The following is a 19,302-nucleotide window of genomic DNA, read 5'->3' on the forward strand; positions in this document are numbered from 1 at the left end:
CGTCTCCCTGAATGCAGACCTGAAGCTCCAGGAGGACAAGCTGCAGCAATACATCCTCAAAAATGAGGGCAGGTCCGAGGAAATAGAGGAGCTGCAAAAAAAAAATAGAGCCTTAGATGAAAGGTGGTCCACCGAGCACAAGGAGTCCCTAGAAAAGGAAATCAAGCTGGAGGACGACATCAAACTCCTGATCCAGCAGAACATTGTGCTTCAGGTACGTTACACCAACTCATTCTGATTGAATAATATTGGATTGTTGATTTGTTTCCGATTCAGACTTTGAAAAAGAAAAGAGTGAAACTTATGTTGTCTCTGTCTTTTCAGGAACAGGCCTTGAGGACCGACAGCTACAAGGAGAGGGTCAAGAAGGAGAAAGAGGAGAAGAAAGAAAGGAAGAAGAGCGAGAAGGAGGAGATGAAAAAGAAAGAAAGGAAGAAGGAGGAGGAGATGAAAAAGAAAGAAAGGAAGAAGGAGGAGGAGATGAAAAAGAAAGAAAGGAAGAAGAGAGAGAAGGAGGAGAATGAGGAGAATGAGGGGACGACGAGGAGGAGGTTCCCCTGTTTTCTCTTCAACTTCAAACCCTCCTAATCTCCTCTCCCATCCTTTCTCTCCCTCTGCCCTGTCAATCATCCCCTCATCCCAGCTCCCCCACTACCTTACACCTTAACCCCCTCCTCACCCTCCATCTACCTGTATGTGTTAGAAAATAAAAAAGAAGGATCTATCATAACAGTGACCTTTCCTCTGTCTAGTGATTCCAGAAAGCTCTGTCAGTACGTGACTTGTATATCTCAAGAACTGTTCTTCTTATCAGCTACACACATGTTTATTCAAAGGCCGATTGAAGAGCAGTTTTTGTGACTGTTGTGATTTATTTTTTAATAAACTTTGAATAAACAGACAACCAGCGCTGTGGCTGATGTTTGGTCCACAATCAAAATGATGAAAACCAAACATTTATATGTAAAACCATAACGGGGGGGGGGCATGATGCACAAAATATCCTTGTTCGCAGATGATGTTCTTTTGTTTATTAGGAATCCAGTATCATCTCTTCCTGCTCTCATGCAACGTCTGAGGAACTTTGGGGAAATCTCCAGGTACAAGGTCAATGAGGGGAAATCAGAAGCAGTGATGATCACAGGAGACCGGCCCCGACAGTTAGACGGAGAGACGGAATTCAGACGGTCTAAAAAGGGCTTTAGGTCCTTGGGGGTCATTCTGACTCCTAACTCTTCTTCATCATACAAAGCTTATTTTGATAAACTCATTTCTCAGATAAGAAATGACCTAGAAAGATGGGGGAAGCTCCCCCTGTCTTTAGTGGGTAGGGTGGAGACCATCAGGATCAATGTATTGCTAACGATGCTGTTTCTCTTTTGCTCGCTTCCTATCACCGTCCCAGTGTCTACATTTAAATTCCTGGACAGGCTTATTTCTGAATTCATATGTCAGAATAAAAGGCCCAGATTAAGACTGAAAGTCCTTCACTCAGACAAAGAGAAGGGTGGCTTAGCATTGCCCCATTTCAGAAGCTACTACTGGGCATCACAACTTTGAATATTGGTCTCATGGATGAGGCTCGATATGGAAACAAAATGGGCACATATAGAACAAAGCTCTGTAACTAATATATCTATTTCGGCCCTCCCTTTCGTGGAGGCAAAAGTACGGTGAAAATTTAAGATTCAAAGTGAAAAATGTTGAATTTGCCATTGTCGTTATCTAGGGCAACTTAAATAGCTTCTATTTGTGACTTTCTGCCAGCAAAACTGGACAGTGGTTTTAGTGGGTGGGCAAGGAAAGGTGTGACCACGATATACCAGCTACTGGAGGGAACGACTCTCAGGCCGTTCTCACAACTTCAGATCCAATATAGCATTTTGCCTAATGAGGTGTTCAGATGTTTTCAAATCCGACATTATCTGACGACACATAAGGAATGGGATGGAACTAAAAGATTACAGACAGATTTTGAACAGTACTGGATTGATGTGGTGGAGAATGAGATATTTCACCACTGGTAATAGCTCACTATGACAAGAAGTCTAGCCCCCTCTGCTGGGGAGGATGTGGATTAACAGGAGACTTCTCACACATCTTTTGGGATTGCCCAAAACTACGAGTATTCTGGAAGAAGGTAATGAGTGAAATTGGAGAGATTTTAAAATGTTGAAAATATGACTTGAACCACAGGGGCTGGTTTTAGGGAACATACCTTCAAGTGGGTTGGGAAACAACTAAATGTGTATGTGCAGAGCCCTGGTGTTAACAGCCCACAACATGATCACAACAAACTGGCTCGAACCCCCGCCACCTGCTGGGACCAATGGACCCAAAAGACTCAGCGAACAGCAAAACTACAATTCAGGATGGACATTTATTCAGAGGAATGGTCGTCTGTCATGAGGTATTTAGCAAAGTGAACATATTGTATCTATTGTAGTATTTTTTTTGGACACTTTGGAATATGAATGTAACCCCTCAACTCATTACATGTCTCATGCCATTGCATTGGTAACTTTTCTTTTGTATTTTAAGACCAAGTCTATTTGTGTGTAAGTTAAACTGTGAGACTCACTGTCAAGGAACTTGTTTTAATAAATGTAAAAAAATAAAAACAGACATGGTTGTAAACAGTGGTGACACGACACAGTGACACTAGACAATAAGTGTCGGGCCTCATTTTCAAGCTGAGATTTTCGACCTTCTACCGTTAAACAGTGAAACATGGAAAGTGAGAAACTGTTTTAAAATATGAGAAGCTTGTCTGAACTCAGCAGTTATTTATTAATAACAGCGACTGCTCACAGCTTCATGTCCCGACCAGTAAATATAATGTCACATTTGAAAATAAAATTTGCATTAACACATTTTTCTGCACATAACTTTGAAATATTTACGACTTTGACTTTTGTGAGTCAAAGGACAGAGCAGCAGCAGATCCAGTGATGATGCTGTGTCACATCCACAGGAACACACAGGGAGGATGGTGGACTGGACTCTGTGTGACAGCTGATCTCAGAGCAGCTCACCTCCTCTGATTCCTCTGGAGCTCTGTCTCCACTCTGCCTCCCAGCAACAAGGCCCAGTCAGAGCCGCTCTACACACAAGCTGCTGCTGCTTCAGCCTCTGGATCCTCAGGACACAGCTCAGCCTCCGTCCACACACACTGTCCTCTTCACACTCACCTTCACAAAGATCCCTCCCATCTGTTGAGAGAAGAAGACATCAGTGTTTCCAGAGACTCACTTCATCAGCTGTGAGTCAGTGATGCAGCACATCCAGTAGAAAGAGCAGCAGGGACTTCAGTCCTGTTCAGAGGTGGAGCAGCTTCCTCTCTGCTTCATGTTCACGTGTTGGAATGAACACGCTAAGAGCTAAGTGTGTTTCCTCTGCATGTCAAAGTGCAGAGTGGACACCTGAGAGGTGGATTTACTGCTGTTACAGGTGAAGCCATGTTTCACTGTGTGAGCACGTGCACATAAAAGGGCGGGGTTTACTGCGTATGACCAATCACAGACATGGACAGTTTGACTGACAGCAGAGCCTCATATTTCACAATGAGGATCAAACTGTTCTATAATAAAAATCAGAGGAGAACAAACACATGATCCAGAATAAAAGAAACTCAGTCACAGCTGCTAAATGCAGGAAGAACAGCTGGTAAAACATCTGGGATTGTGTCAATGTGTAAGTTACAGCGCCCCCTGGTGGCATTTGGTAAAGATATATTACGTGACCACGATATAATAACGTGTGTGAACGAGATAAATAACTCGAGGCCACGAGATCTGAATCTGTTGTTTACTAACAAGACGAGTGGAAGAGAAGAAGATTCTTGATGAGAAACGTTTGAATCCCAGGATGTGACACACAGTGTCTCACTGTCTCTGAGGACACACACTGTCTCTGAGGACACACACTGTCTCACTGTCTCTGAGGACACTCACTGACTGAGGACACACACTGTCTCTGAAGACACACACTGACTCTCAGGACACACACTGACTCTGAGGACACACACTGTCTCTGAGGACACACACTGACTGAGGACATAAACTGTCTCACTGTCTCTGAGGACATACACTGTCTCTGAGGACACACACTGACTCTGAGGACACACACTGACTCTCAGGACACACACTGTCTCACTGACTCTGAGGACACACACTGTCTCTGAGGAAACACATTGTCTCACTGTCTCTGACGACACACATTGTCTCTGAGGACACACACTGTCTCTGAGGAGACACACTGACTCTCAGGACACACACTGTCTCTGAGGACACACATTGTCTCACTGTCTCTGACGACACACATTGTCTCTGAGGACACACACTGTCTCTGAGGACACACACTGTCTCACTGACTCTGAGGACACACACTCTCTCACTGTCTCTGAGTACACACATTGTCTCTGAGGACACACATTGTCTCTGAGGACACACACTGTCTCACTGTCTCTGAGGACATACATTGTCTCGGAGGACACACACTGTCTCTGAGGACACACACTGTCTCACTGTCTCTTAGGACACACACTGTCTCACTGTCTCTGAGGACACACACTGTCTCTGAGGACACACACTGTGGTGGACACCTCTGACATCACTCCTCAATAGAAACACATGGACCTATCTTCAGGAAGCTGACTGAGTGCATCTGGTGTTTTGGTGACAGGATGAGTCTGGAGAGATTGAGATGTTCTGGGTGAGTTAGAGATCAACTGAACCAACCAGACGTGGATTTAAACTTCCCTTATCCGTCCCTTTAAGGAGAGTGTGCACCACACAACAGTGGAGAGTCACTGTGGTCAGTGGGCGGAGCTTCAATACGGGTTGATCTCCAACTTAACCTGGAGCAGGTTAGCCGTTCATCAGAAGTTACCATGGTGATTTACCTCGTTAAGAAGTGGACGAGGTTCGTACGACTGAAAAAACTAAACCTAAAGTTAACCTGATAACCACAAATCCTGCTTGGTAGCACAGACCCTGGATCTGTGATACTGACTGTGTTTAGTAAAATACTGATGAAAGCAGCGTGGACTGACTCCAACCATCTACTGACCTCACAGTCTCCAGTCGACAGCCTGAACTCTGCTTTAGATCAAGCAGCTCCTTCACTCCTGAGGCCTGCAGGTTGTTGTACCTCAGATCCAGTTCTCTCAGATGAGAGGGGTTTGACCTCAGAGCTGAAGCCAGAGAAGAACAGCTGATCTCTGACAGACTGCAGCCAATCAACCTGAATAAAGGATCAAACTTAATTGTAAATTAAACTGAGTTCATGTGTGAAAATAACAAACAAATATTCATGTCAGCACAGACTCATAACATGGAAGAAAAATATGAAATCAGACATGTTGGACCAAAAACGAGTCCTGATTCAATAAAAATAGATTATTTGGACCCGGTCTCTGTCCTGCAGATCAGTTTAGGAAATCCAGAACTAAACTCAGATGTGTTTTAACAAGTAGCTGAATATTTAAAATGTCACAGATTAATTAATGATGGATTCAAGTTATGTATGAAGAGGAATTATGTTAAATTAGAATGAAATGAGATCAATTGGGTATAAATGCTGTATTATAGATATGAGATCTACAAAGTCAGTCAGTGAACTGACCACAGAGTCTCCAGTCGACAGGTTGGACTCTGTAGAAAACCACACAGCTCCTTCACTCCTGAGTCCTGCAGCTTGTTGATACTCAGATCCAGTTCTCTCAGATGAGAGGGGTTTGACCTCAGAGCTGAAGCCAGAGAAGAACAGCTGATCTCTGACAGACTGCAGTCCTCCAACCTGGATAAAGGATAAAACTTAACTGTAAATTAAACTGAGTTCATGTGTGAAAATAACATACAAATATTAATGTCAGCACAGACTCATAACATGGAAGATAAATATGAAATCAGACATGTTGGACTAAAAACGAGTCCTGATTCAGTACAAATATATTATTTGGACCCGGTCTCTGTCCTGCCGATCAGTTTAGGAAATCCAGAACTAAACTCAGTGTTTTAACAAGTAGCTGAATATTTAAAATGTCACAGATTAATTAATGAATGGATTCAAGTTATGTATGAAGAGGAATTATGTTAAATTAGAATGAAATGAGATCAATTGGGTATAAATGCTGTATTATAGATATGAGATCTACAAAGTCAGTCAGTGAACTGACCTCAGAGTCTCCAGTCGACAGGTTGGACTCTGTAGAAAACCACACAGCTCCTTCACTGCTGAGTCCTGCAGGTTGTTGTTACTCAGATCCAGTTCTCTCAGATGAGAGGGGTTTGACCTCAGAGCTGAAGCCAGAGAAGAACAGCTGATCTCTGACAGACTGCAGTCCTCCAACCTGGATAAAGGATAATAATAATACACTTTATTGATATAATACTTTTTAAAAACAGAGTTTACAAAGTGTTGCCATGAAATAATTAAAATGACAACAGAGATAAATGAACAAGTAAATAAAAGCAAGTCTATAAAAATGGGTTTTAAGAAGTGATTTAAAAGAAGTCACTGACTCTGCCTTATCTCCTCAGGGGGCCGTTCCAAAGCCGAGGGGCCCTGATGGTAAAAGCACGGTCACGGTTTAGTTTTCAACCTGGACTTTGGAACAGCAGGATCCACCTGAGGATCTAAGGCTGCGTGCAGGAACATACGGGCTCAATAATTCTGTGATGTAGTTTGGGGCCAGATGCTTTAAAAGTGATCAGTAAAATCTTAAAATCAATTCTAAAACGGACAGGGAGCCAATGGAGAGAAGCGAGGATCAGGGAGATGTGATGTTGGTGTTTAATACCAGTGAGAAGCTGCTGCGTTCTGAACTGGTTGGAGGCAGGAGAGTGACTTTTGGCTTCTTCCAGAGAGGAGGGAGTTACAGTCGTCCGGTCTAGAGAAGACTAGTATAAAGTATAAAGGATTAAACTTCACTGTAAATTAAACTGAGTTCATGTGTGAAAATAAATGACTTTGACTAAACATCACTGTCTCTGTTTTCAGACCTGAAGTCTGAGTCAAGTTGTTCTGGACATTTTCTGGAACTTTTCCTTTCAGCCTCCTAATAAAGTTTCTGAGTGAGTCCATGTGAGAATAGAGCAGGTGAATGTCCAGAGGATTCACAGAGAGCGAGTGGACGTGTTGAGGACACAAACACGTGACGGACGTGAAACTGGAAGAACACAAATATCTCAGGATGAGGAAGAGGAGCCAAACATGTAGAAGACGAAGACGTCAACTTGGAAACACAAGGAGATTCCAGATCTTTTGGTGATGAGGGCCGACGCCGGTGTGGATGAGCTGTAAACAACAACACTGATCTTTCCACAGCAGAATTCATACGTCATGTCTGACCTCCTGCTGCTCCACCCGTTCTTCATATGTGAAAGTCAACTCCAGAAAATGTCCAGACACTAATTTACAGAGTTCATGACTGAAAACAGCTTGAAAGTCCTCGTGTCCTCGGGGTTCAGTTGTTTGTAATATGTAACTTCACCACTAGATGTCTCTAAATATCTTTCTGGACATGTTCAGGAGATTCAAGAGATTCAAGAGTTTATTGTCATATGCACAACGATAACATTAAGCAGTCGCTTGCAATGAAATGCTTGGGTCACAGGCTCTCTTATAACAATGCTCAATCAATTTAAAATTTAAAATAAAATATACATATCTAAATATATATATACACCTAAAGAAAAAGAAAAACAATAGTGCAAGTGTGTGCAATAGTGCAAATATGCAATGTGCAAATATGCTAAGGTGCAGAGTTATGACAGATTGGAGGAGTTTAAAAGTCTTATGGCCTGGGGGATGAAACTGTCTCTGAGTCTGGTGGTGCGGGCCCGGATGCTGCGGTACCGTCGGCCAGACGGCAGCAGGCAGAACAGTTTATGGCTGGGGTGAAAGGGATCTTTAATGATCCGGTTGGCCTTCTTCCTACACCGCTGGGTGTAGAGGTCCTCCATGGATGGTAGCTCCGTCCTGGTGATGTGCTGGGCAGACCTCACCACCCTCTGTAAAGCCTTACGGTTGAGGGCGGTGCAGCTGCCGTACCAGGCGGTGATGCAGCCAGTCAGGATGCTCTCTATGGTGCACCTGTAGAAGTTGCAGAGAATCCTGGCTTCCATGTTGAGCCTCCGCAGCCTGCGGAGGAAGAAGAGCCGCTGTCTGGCCGTCTTCCTGATGGAGTCTGTGTGGTTGGTCCAGGTCAGGTCATCACTGATGTGGACCCCGAGGAACCTGAAGCTGCTGACTCGCTCCACCGTAGTCCCGTTGATGGAGAGGGGGGCGTGTTCTACTCCTTGTCTCTTCCTGTAGTCCACGATCAGCTCCTTTGTTTTGCTGACGTTGAGATGGAGGTTGTTGTCCTGGCACCAAGATGTCAGGGCTCTGACCTCCTCTCTGTAGGCCTTCTCATCGTCGCCGGTGATCAGGCCTATGACGGTCGTGTCATCAGCAAACTTAATGATGGTGTTGGAGCTGTGGGTGGCCACGCAGTAATGCGTGAACAGGGAGTACAGGAGAGGACTGAGCACACAGCCCTGGGGGGCACCGGTGTTTAGAGTCAGGGTGGAGGATGTGGTGCTGCCTATCCGCACCGCCTGTGGTCTGCCCGTCAGGAAGTTCAGAATCCAGTCACGGAGGGCGATGTTGAGCCCAAGGTCTCTGAGCTTGGTGGCAAGCTTCAGGGGCACGATGGTATTGAATGCTGAACTGTAGTCAATGAACAGCATTCTCACAGATGTGTCCCTCTGGTCCAGGTGGGAGAGGGCAGTGTGAAGGGTGAGGGAGATGGCATCTGCAGTCGACCTATTTGGCCTGTAGGCAAACTGAAGAGGGTCCAGAGAGTCAGGGAGGGAGGAGGTGATGAATGGTTTGACTAGCTGCTCAAAACACTTCATGATGGTGGAAGTGAGTGCTACTGGGCGGTAGTCGTTCAGGCAGAGGATTTTTGTTCTTTTGGGAACAGGGACAATGATGGTCTCCTTGAAACATGCGGGGACTACAGACTGGAGCAGTGACAGGTTGAAAATGTCTGTGAAAACATCTGCCAGCTGATCTGCACACACCTTGAGAGCTCGGCCAGGAATGCCATCAGGTCCAGGTGCCTTGCGTGTGTGTGGAGATCCGGTTAAAAGATCTCCACACGTCTGCCCTGGATATTACTGGGGGGCAGCGGTCCTCCTGGGCCTCTTGGATCTCCACAGCCGGGGAGTTGCTCTCAAAGCATAAAAGGTGTTCAGATCCTCTGGGAGAGATGCAGACACTACATCCGCACTGCTGGTCTTTGCTTTGTAGTCAGAGATGGTTTTGAGTCCAGCCCACATGTTCCTTGTGTTGGAGCCCTTGTAGTGAGACTCCACCTTGTCCCTGTAATGTCTCTTGGCACTGCTAATAGCACTCCGGAGCGCGTACCTGGACTTCCTGTACTCCACCAGATCCCCTGAGATGTAGGCATCAGTCCGTGCTTTGAGTTTTGCATGGACGTCACCATTAATCCAGGGCTTCTGGTTTGGGAATGATCGTACAGTAATCCTGGGTACGACGTCATCGATGCATTTGCTGATGTAGCAGATGACCGCGTCCGTGTACGTGTTGATGTTGTCATCCTGGAACACGCACCACTCCGTCATGCTGAAGCAGTCCCGTAGAGCCGAGTCTGATTGGTCGGTCCACCGCTGAATGGTCCGAGTCACCGGTCTGTCACGTTTGAGTTTCTGCCTATAGGAAGGCAGCAGCAGAACTGAGACGTGATCCGATTTGCCGAATGGGGGGCGGGGGAGGGCCTTATACACATCCCGGTAGGGAGTGTAAACATGGTCGAGCGTGTTCGCTCCGCGCGTAGGACAGCTGATGTGTTGGTGGTATCGCGGCAGGACTTTCCTCATCTTGGCGTTGTTAAAATCACCGGCCACAATAAACGCAGCCTCGGGCCGAGTCGTACACGTGAACAAGTGGACTACGTTCACATGTACGACACTCCTATAAATTGGGCCCCAAGTGCTCTCAGATTTTTCATGAAAACCCAGCGTGTTGCTCCGAAGCCTCTCAAGATGTATCCCTGAAACCAGTTCCATGAACCATCTGGAGAAACAAGGAGCACTGGTAGCTTTCCATTCGCTGAGTATTATTCTCTTTGCAACTAGCATAGCAAACATAACGGTCTGCTGTACAGTGTGTGGCAGTGCAAGAGAAGCTACAGAGCAGCCAAACAGGGCAACCAGCGCGTCAGGTTCAATCTGTAGATCATACATCTTAGAACACCATTTAAAAACATCGTGCCAGAAGGGAACAATCTCAGGACAAAACCAAAAGGTGTGGCCTAGAGAGCCTTCTGAAGATTTACATCTGTCACATACATCAGATACATTATATTATCTTTGGAATAATGTTATCACGACTTTAAATTGAATCAACTGCAACCTGGCATTAATTGAGCCCAAATGGATCCTCTCCACCCCCCCCCCGTCTTGTCGGTCAACTCTACACCAGTGTGTGTCCTCAGCCTCCCAGGCAGATTTTATATCTTCTGATCAAACAACAGACTCATTAGCAAATAGTGTCACAAAGTTTGAAACAAGACGTTTAGAATTAGGATGTTGTTTCATTAAAACATAAAAAGAGTGTTTCTTTGGTGGGTTTTCAAACTTTTTTATATTATTATATATTATATTTTATATTTATATTATTAACAAACAGAAAAAGTGAGCTTGAGGCAGGGAGGTTTCTTTCAGCTCCATATAGGATGCAAAATGATTATTTATGTACAAGTCTGCAATAGTAGCCAGTCCTTTATCCTCCAGTAAATAAAGGCCTGATCAGATTGAGATGGAATCAAATTATGGTTAAAACAAATAGGAGAATGTAACGAAAATTCAGGAGTTGAAGCACCATTTTAATATTTTTTTTAATTTTAAGTGAATTTTGGAGAATAAAATTGTCCTTAACTAGAAGCATTGGATAATCCTGAGTAGAAACCAGAGGAGCTGACAGAGAGCTGTTTCTTGAAGTGTTCGATTCCAATTGCAACCACTTGGGTGCATCATGGAGCTCATTTGTCTGGGGAAGCTGATCTTGCCAACATATTAGGGCTCTGGCATTAGTTGCCCAATAGTAATGTTGTAACACTGGAAGGTTTGAACCCCCCCAGTTTCTGGGGTTTTGTAGGTGGGTCTTGGCAACACAATCTGTTTGACACCCCCAGACAAACAGCATTATTATTGAGTCAAGTTTTATTTTTAAAGATAACGGAAGGTTGATTAGAATATATTGAAACAAGTCCATAAACCTGGGGAGCGACACCATTTTAAATCGTATTTACACGCCCTATAAGAGAGAGAGAGACAAAGTCCTCCAAAAATCTAAATCTTTCTTCAGCTTGTCTAACTGAATAGTAAAATTATTCTGAAGTAAGAGTGTAGGATTTACAGGAATAGATAGACCCAAATAAGTAAACTGATCCCTGCTAATTCAAAGGGAAGAGATTCAAGAAAAAGAGGAACTGGATTTTCTGAAAGAGGAATAAATGCACTTTTCCGCCAATTAATGGAATATCCAGACAGGCTACCAAAATATTTAATTACTAGAGGAGTGGAGGAAGGGATAATGGGGGGTCCAATAGAATAATTAACAGGTCGTCCGCTTAAAGAGATAGTTTACATTCAATATCCCCCCCCTTAATTCCCCTAATATCAGTATGCTGCCGTATACTAATAGCCTGAGGCATAAAGCATCTTGATGAGTGATAGAAAAAATTCACCAAATCCATAGTGTCTCAATGTGGCGTGCATATATCTCCATTCAATCTGATCAAAGGACCGTTCTGCATCTAACAAGATAACTACAGGCTTGTCATTTACTTTATGTTTTGCATACATTATATTAAATAATCTCCGGGTATTAAAAAAAGAGAATCTGCCCGATACAAAGCCTGTTTGATCAGGATGTATTAATGAAGATAAATGCCTGATGATTGGTTATGATTAGTTCAAGTTTCACCAGTGGAAGACTTGAGTTTAAGAATGGACCTACTTGCCTGTGCACTGCCTGGCCAACAATTCCCCTGGCTTATCATTCAATTCAAATTGCTTTAGTCTCAGCTTAATTATTTACTTATTAACCTGGTCACTCAAAATAATGTTATATTCATTCTTCAATTTTGTAATGTAATGTAGATCTTTCATGGACCGACAGGAGTAGTATGCCTTCTCTGCTTCAGAGAGCAGCACCTCTATTTGTGCAAGGCGTTTACGCCTTTCCTTCTTCTTCCAAGTTTCATATGAGATCATTTTTCCTCTTACCACAGCCTTAAAAGATTCCCATAAAATAGAGTCTGAGACGGCCCCATTATCGTTGGTTAAAGATCATTCATGGCTGCCTCTATATAATCGTCTATAATTAGGTTTGTAGAATTCAGATCAGGTAGTAGATTGAAAACCTTCCAAGAAACATCAGGTTCATCAATATAAGGACCATAAATATTAAGACAAGTGAAAGGAATATTATTGATGCTGCCTGAGACGATCACATATCTACCATTAAGGTCGGTATTTAGGTGAGATAATTGAAATGGAACAAAATAGCGACACCCCCAAATATAACACAAACAGTAGGCTTATCACGTTTAAATAATATTTGAAACGTTCCCCAGTCTGGTACATATAACATACCCCATCCCACCCTAACCCCCCTTTAGTCCAAACAGGTTGGCCGTGCCCCCATCTTCTCAGGGAAACAGCAAGGCAGCAATATGAATTCACCACGTCTTCACCCGAGTTCAAAACCAACGTGGTTTAAGCCAATATTTAAGCCTTTGTTTGCTCAGCTTTAAAATGAAAGACTTTTATTAAATCACCCTATCAAATAAAAATGAATAACGAGTAAACAAAACAGTATCTCAGACTATTACAGAAACCAACCGATTAGTCCATATTGCTGCTCACTGGGTAAAGAGTTTGCAAAACGCTCTGCATCGTCCGCTGAAGTAAACGTTGGAGTCTTTCCATTATGCTCAACGAGCAGCTTGGCAGGGAAGCGGAGAGTAGTTTTCACATTACCCCCCGCGAAGTGTCTTGATGACTTTTCCGAAGGCTTGTCGCTGATTGATCACCTCTGATGTATAATCTGGAAAGATGTGAAACCTAGCACCATCATAATACCAGGGTGCTCTCTCCCGACTTAATCGCAATAGCAGCTCGCTGTCCTGGTCGCGGTGTATTTTTGCAATAATTGTCCGTGGTCGTTCTCCCTCTGACGTCAGTCGGGGTTTCAGAATACGGTGGGCTCTGTCCACTTCCACCACCCTGGAGAACGCAGTCTGGCCGAAAAGTTTTATGATCATTTCAGACACAAAGGCCGTAGGATGTCCCTTCTCCTCGCATTCTGCGACTCCCACAAACTTCAGATTCAACCGTCTGGAGCGGCTCTCTAAACAACAATCGTTCACCTTCGTTGGAAGGTGTCTTCTATCGACTGGTGTCTGGTGTCTTCTATCGACTTCCTCATCTCCATACCTTGAATTTCTATAGTAACTAATATGACAGTTGGTGTAGGCTGAGGCACGGCTGCATCAAGATTCACCGGTGTTGGCTGTGCAGCCATGTGCTTCTCGTCAGGTGCAGCGTCGTTTGAAAGTTTATTCGGTTCTTTCTCTGTCCGATTGCCTTTTCTAAAGTTGATGTGTGAAGAGGGCGAGCAGTTCTATGATCATGTTTCCTTGAAGTGGCGATGATCTGAGCAGCAGTTTGACCAGTTGAAAGTGGTGCAGGGAGCCTGAGGAACACGTGTGTACAGGGCGGTACAGAGATCTAGTGGTGAAGAGATAAAGGCATGGACGACCCCGTGTAAGTCCTGAAACCAGAGGAAGGGTTTCATCTTTGAAATGAGCCCAGAACACGAACGCAGCACGCTGTCATGTGGTCAGTCCACAGGACCACCGAGACAAGTCCTGGTTAGCTTCCACAGAAACATTACATGGACACATTGTCCAGCATTGGATTGTTTCTCTGTCAGTAAAACTTCAGCAGCAATGCGGTCAATAAAAGGGACGACTACTGGGAGTGATTTGTTCACGGAGGTAAATGCATGCTTGGACAAGCTGGGACTCAAATGGGACAAACTGACAGGTGTTACAACAGATGGTTGTCCAAATATAAAATAAATAATATATAATATATAATATAATATTACTTTGCCTGCCTCAATTTTTCATTGCCTAATCATAACATTTACTCTTACCAGTAGAAGCTTATCAAATTAATGAGTAGAATTGAGTTCAGCCTATTGGTCCGGCCCTCCACAACTGTCCCTGTTTCTCATGTGGCCCCTTGGGAAAATGAATTGCCCACCCCTGATCTAAACTGTACAAATTGTTGTTTTGTTTACTTTAAATACATTATATTTAAATACTTTATATTTACATCAGGAGCGGGTCCTCTCTACAGAGGCAGCCATGTTTCTTTCTTTTACAGTAGCCCGGACTGGACAAACTAAACCTTTTGAGTTTCTTATGACAATTGAAGCTACCACAGGTTCTCTTTCATGTTTGGAAGGGGAGGGTGAGGTGAGGGGTGTTCAGCTGCAACATGACACTTCACCACTAGATGTCACCAAACTGAGCCTCTAACAATAAAACATGATGTCTGACCTCAGAGTCTCCAGTGGACAGGTTGGACTCTGTAGAAAACCACACAGCTCCTTCACTGCTGAGTCCTGCAGGTCGTTGTCAGTCAGATCCAGTTCTCTCAGATGAGAGGGGTTTGACCTCAGAGCTGAAGCCAGAGAAGAACAGCTGATCTCTGATAGACTGCAGTCCTTCAACCTGGATAAAGAAATAAGAATATTTGAATGTGTCCTCCTGTTGTTGTGGATCGTCTTCATGTCAACACAGACTCTCAACATGCTGCTGACCTCAGTCCAGTCTGTGACCTGAAGATAAATATCAGATCAGACATGTTGGACCATTGTTTCATTCATCTCCTTCTTCTCTGTGTGTTTGGTCACTGAGCAGGTTTGTGTAATTAAACACTGTTTAAAGTAGGGATGGCTCCTGACAGTCACTTCCTGTTTGTTTCTATACTTATACTTCTGTCCAACGTGTTTCAATAAGAATGTGTCTTTTTGAAAACCTGAGGAGGACGAGTGCTCGGCCTCAGTCCACATGTTATTTACTGACACTTTCTTAGTGATCAGGAGCAGGTGAGTGCAGGTGAATGGAGTTGATGAGGTGGACGTGACTGACAGGCTGGGTGAGTGACAGATGACTGAGGGACAGTGAGCAGAGCAGAACTGAGACAATTTAAATAAATAATGACCCAATAAGAAAGAAAGTTGGAAAAGTGAAGAAGGATTTAAGGACCTCAGAGTCTCCAGTCCACAGTTTGGACTCTCCAGTCCAGAACACAGCAGCTTCACTCCTGAATCCTGCAGCTCATTGAAGTTCAGATCCAGTTCTCTCAGATGTGAGGGGTCTGACTTCAGAGCTGAGGCCACGACTTCACAGTGAGTCTCTGAGAGTCGACAACCACCGAGTCTGTAATTAAAGAAAATATCTGTTGGAATAAAATCAGAAAACACAACATTCATACAAAACGTGATCATGTGACCCTCACCCTGGTAAATCCCCTTTTTGCCTCATGAACATGTTAAAAACTCCTCAAGAGAATCCTTTCAGATTTGGTACAAGCGTTCATTTAGACTGACAGAGGAACTCATTAGATTCAGGTGGTCAAAGGTCAAAGGTCAAGGTCACACAACATGTTTCTGGCCTCTTGAACATGATGTCTCAAGTCTGTCTTTAGGGGATTTCTTCACATTTTGACCAGTTGGACTCAAAGATAAACTGATTAGATTTCAGTGGTCAAAGGTCAAAGGTTACAGTGACCTCATATTATTGTGAATGCAACATGTCAGGAACCTGGAGGGACGGACACTGCACTGGTTGGTGGTGGCGTACAAACGCAGGGTGGGAATTCTAGTTTCACCAGAAAGAAGAATAAACGATATTTCTAATTCTGCTTCTTCAGTTTAAAGGAACAGTCAGTGATTCTCATCCTAAACACAGAGAAGCTGTGATTTATCTGATTAATCACCGTTTCTAAATGCATATAAACATATAACAGTTTCATTAAGCAGGAATGAAATTAATATAATTATTTAAAAATATATATATATATATTTTAAATCATTAAGGATTTTCAAGGGCCCCCCTCCCCTTTGGGGCCCTGGGAAGTCAGTTCCCCTTTCCCCCCCACTACGACGCCACTGTGTACGTACGCACGCAGAAAACCCTGCAGACACCAGGAGAACCTCCTCCTCACAGAAAGGCTGCACTAACAGTGTTGACCACTGCAACACCATGCTGCCCAAAACAATGAGAACCATTTAACACTGAGTGTATTTGAAGAACGACTCATCTCCACTGATTGAACATGTTATTGATCATGTCTGGACTCACCGAGCCTTCCTGCAGTTCCTCACAGCTGGGATCAGTCTCTGTTGACCCTGGTCTGATGTATTGAACTTCTTCAGGTTGAACTCATCCAGAACCTCCTCTGACATCTGCAGCATGTAGGCCAGAGCTGAGCAGTCGAAGACAGAGAGTTTCTCCTTCGATCTGTTCTCTGACGTCAGGAACTGTTGCATCTGCTGATGAACTGAGTGGTCGTTCATCTCAGTCAGACAGTGGAAGATGTTGATGCTTCTGTCAGGAGAAATGTCATCACTCTGCATCTCCTTCAGGTTGTTGATGACTCTCTGGATGATCTTTGGATTGTTCTCTGTCCGACCCAGCAGGCCTCCTAAGACTCTCTGGTTGGACTCCAGACTGAGGCCGTGAAGGAAGCGAACAAACAGGTCCAGATGACCATTTTTACTGGTGAGGGATTTCTTCATGGTTCTCTTCAGGAGGTCATCCAGGGAGAAGGTACCCCAGGTGTTCCCATATGTTACCAAGAAGTTGTTGAGTTCTTCTGTGTTCCTCTTGGTGTAACAGTGGAACATGTAGACTGCAGCCAGAAACTCCTGAACGCTCAGATGAACAAAGCAGTAGACTGATTTCTGGAAGATCACACACTCTCTTCTGAAGATCTCAGTACAAACTCCTGAGTACACTGAGGCCTCTGGGACATTAAGACCACACCGCTCCAGGTCTTCTTGGTAGAACATGATGTTTCCTTCCTCCAGATGTTTAAGTGCCAGCCTCCCAGCTTCAGAAGAACGTCCCTGTCAGCCTCCGTCAGCTGCTGTGGGTCGTCTCATGTCCCTCACCGTACTTGTTGTTCTTCCTCTTTGTCTGAACCAGCAGGAAGTGTGAGTACAGGTCAGTCAGGGTCTTGGGCAGCTCTCCTCTCTGGTCTGTGGTCAACATGTGCTCCAGAACTGTAGCACTGATCCAGCAGAAGACTGGGATTTGACACATGATGTGGAGGCTCCTGGACGTCTTGATGTGTGAGATGATTCTGCTGCACAGCTCTTCATCACTGAATCTCCTCCTGAAGTACTCCTCCTTCTGGGCGTCAGTGAAGCCTCGTACTTCTGTGACCCTGTCAACACATGTAGGAGGGATCTGATTGGCCGCCGCAGGTCTGGAGGTTATCCAGACGAGAGCCGAGGGAAGCAGATTCCCCTGGATGAGGTTTGTCAGCAGCACATTGACTGATGACCTCTGTGTGACATCAGACACAACCTTCCTGTGGTTGAAGTCCAGAGAAAGTCTGCTTTCATCCAGACCGTCCAAGATGAACAAAGGTTTACAGACAGCGAGCGTCTCTGCCGTGAGCTTCTGTAACGCTGGATGGAAAACACGGAGCAGCGTGAGAAGACTGTGCTGCTGGTCTTTCACCAGGTTCAGCTCCCTGAACGGAAGCACAGTCAGCAGACCCACATCTTGGTTTTCTAAACCCTCTGCCCAGTCCAGAGTGAACTTCTGCACCGAGAAGGTTTTTCCAACGCCAGCGACGCCGTTGGTCAGGGCGACTCTGATGCTGCTCTGCTGGTCAGTTGAGGCTTTAAAGATGTCGTGGCACTTGATGGGAGTGTCGCTCTTCATCTTGGAAGCCGTCTCAAGCTGCCTCACCTCATGTTGAGTATTAACCTCTTCACTCTGTCCTCTGTGATGTAGAGCTCAGTGTAGATCCTGTTGAGGAGGGTTCTACTTCCTGTTTCATCAGTTCCTTCAGTCACATGTTCACATCTCCTCCTCACACTGAGCTTATGTTCATCTAAAACCTCCTGCAGACCACGATCTGCTGAAAGACAAGAAACAATGTCAGAGACAGAGAATCTGAGAATCTGCTGATTGTTTTCATCAGATACAGAAAAACTACAGAAAATAAAAGCTTTTTAACTTTGTGCTTTTATAACGATGTTAAATGTTGATGCTGTATGAAGGAACAAAATAAAACCACATGTGCTGATGTCAGAAGTGAAGACATCAGCAGACACATGTACAGTGCTGCTCTGACCGGCTGTCTGAGCTCCAGCTCCTGTTCTGGATCTTTGTCCACACTGGGGACAGGAGGAGTCTCCTGAAGAACCAGACTGGTCCCAGTATGAGGTGATGCACTGTCTGCAGAACCAGTGTCCACAGCTGGTGGAGACTGGATCCTTCAGGACGTCCTGACACGAAGCACAGCAGGACGACTGCTCCTCCTCAGAAACATGACTCCTCTTCCTCTCCCTGTGAAGACATTTCCTGATAACTCACATGTCCCAGTCACAGGTTGTCATTACTTCTGTCAAGGAGGTTTTGTTTTCACCCAGTATGTTTCTGTGTTGGTTCTTGGTGGAGGTCTGAGCTCTTTGAGTGATTCTGAGAGATTAGTCACCAACTTCAATGAAGCTGTGTCCTAATGCAGGGGCCACACTAGAGGAAACTAAATCCTCTTCAGATCAGTTCACAGTAGAAACAGTCTCTTACTCTGTGTGTGAGGGTTCAGGTTCATTACTGAAGAGTGGAGGAAGTCCTTTGGACCAGTCACTCTTCAGAGACACACAGCTGGACCCTGGAGACTCGGCTCTCAGTCTGTGGTCCTGACCTCTGCAAACACAAACATGGTTTTATTCAGAACACATCATTCACTGGTTCATTCTCTGAGGATTCAGTTTGGAGGTTCACATGTTTGTAGCAGGTCTCTTACTTTGTGTGTGAGGGTCCAGGTTCATTACTGAAGTTTATAGGTTCTCCCATGGACCGGTCACTCTTCAGAGACACACAGCTGAACACTGGAGACTCTGCTCTGTCCTCCTCTTCCTCCTCATAACCACTCATCTTCAGTCTGAGAGGAAAAACACTGTGAGCTC

At 44.6% G+C, this 19,302-nt stretch overlaps 1 pseudogene; it reads right to left on the bottom strand.

Annotated features, from left to right (window-relative positions):
* LOC118102208 overlaps positions 1–19,302 on the bottom strand; it is an 80,975-nt pseudogene that overhangs the window by 41,718 nt on the left and 19,955 nt on the right.

The sequence above is a fragment of the Hippoglossus stenolepis genome, chromosome 1 (genome assembly GCF_022539355.2).
Source record: "Hippoglossus stenolepis isolate QCI-W04-F060 chromosome 1, HSTE1.2, whole genome shotgun sequence".
NCBI lineage: Eukaryota > Metazoa > Chordata > Actinopteri > Pleuronectiformes > Pleuronectidae > Hippoglossus > Hippoglossus stenolepis.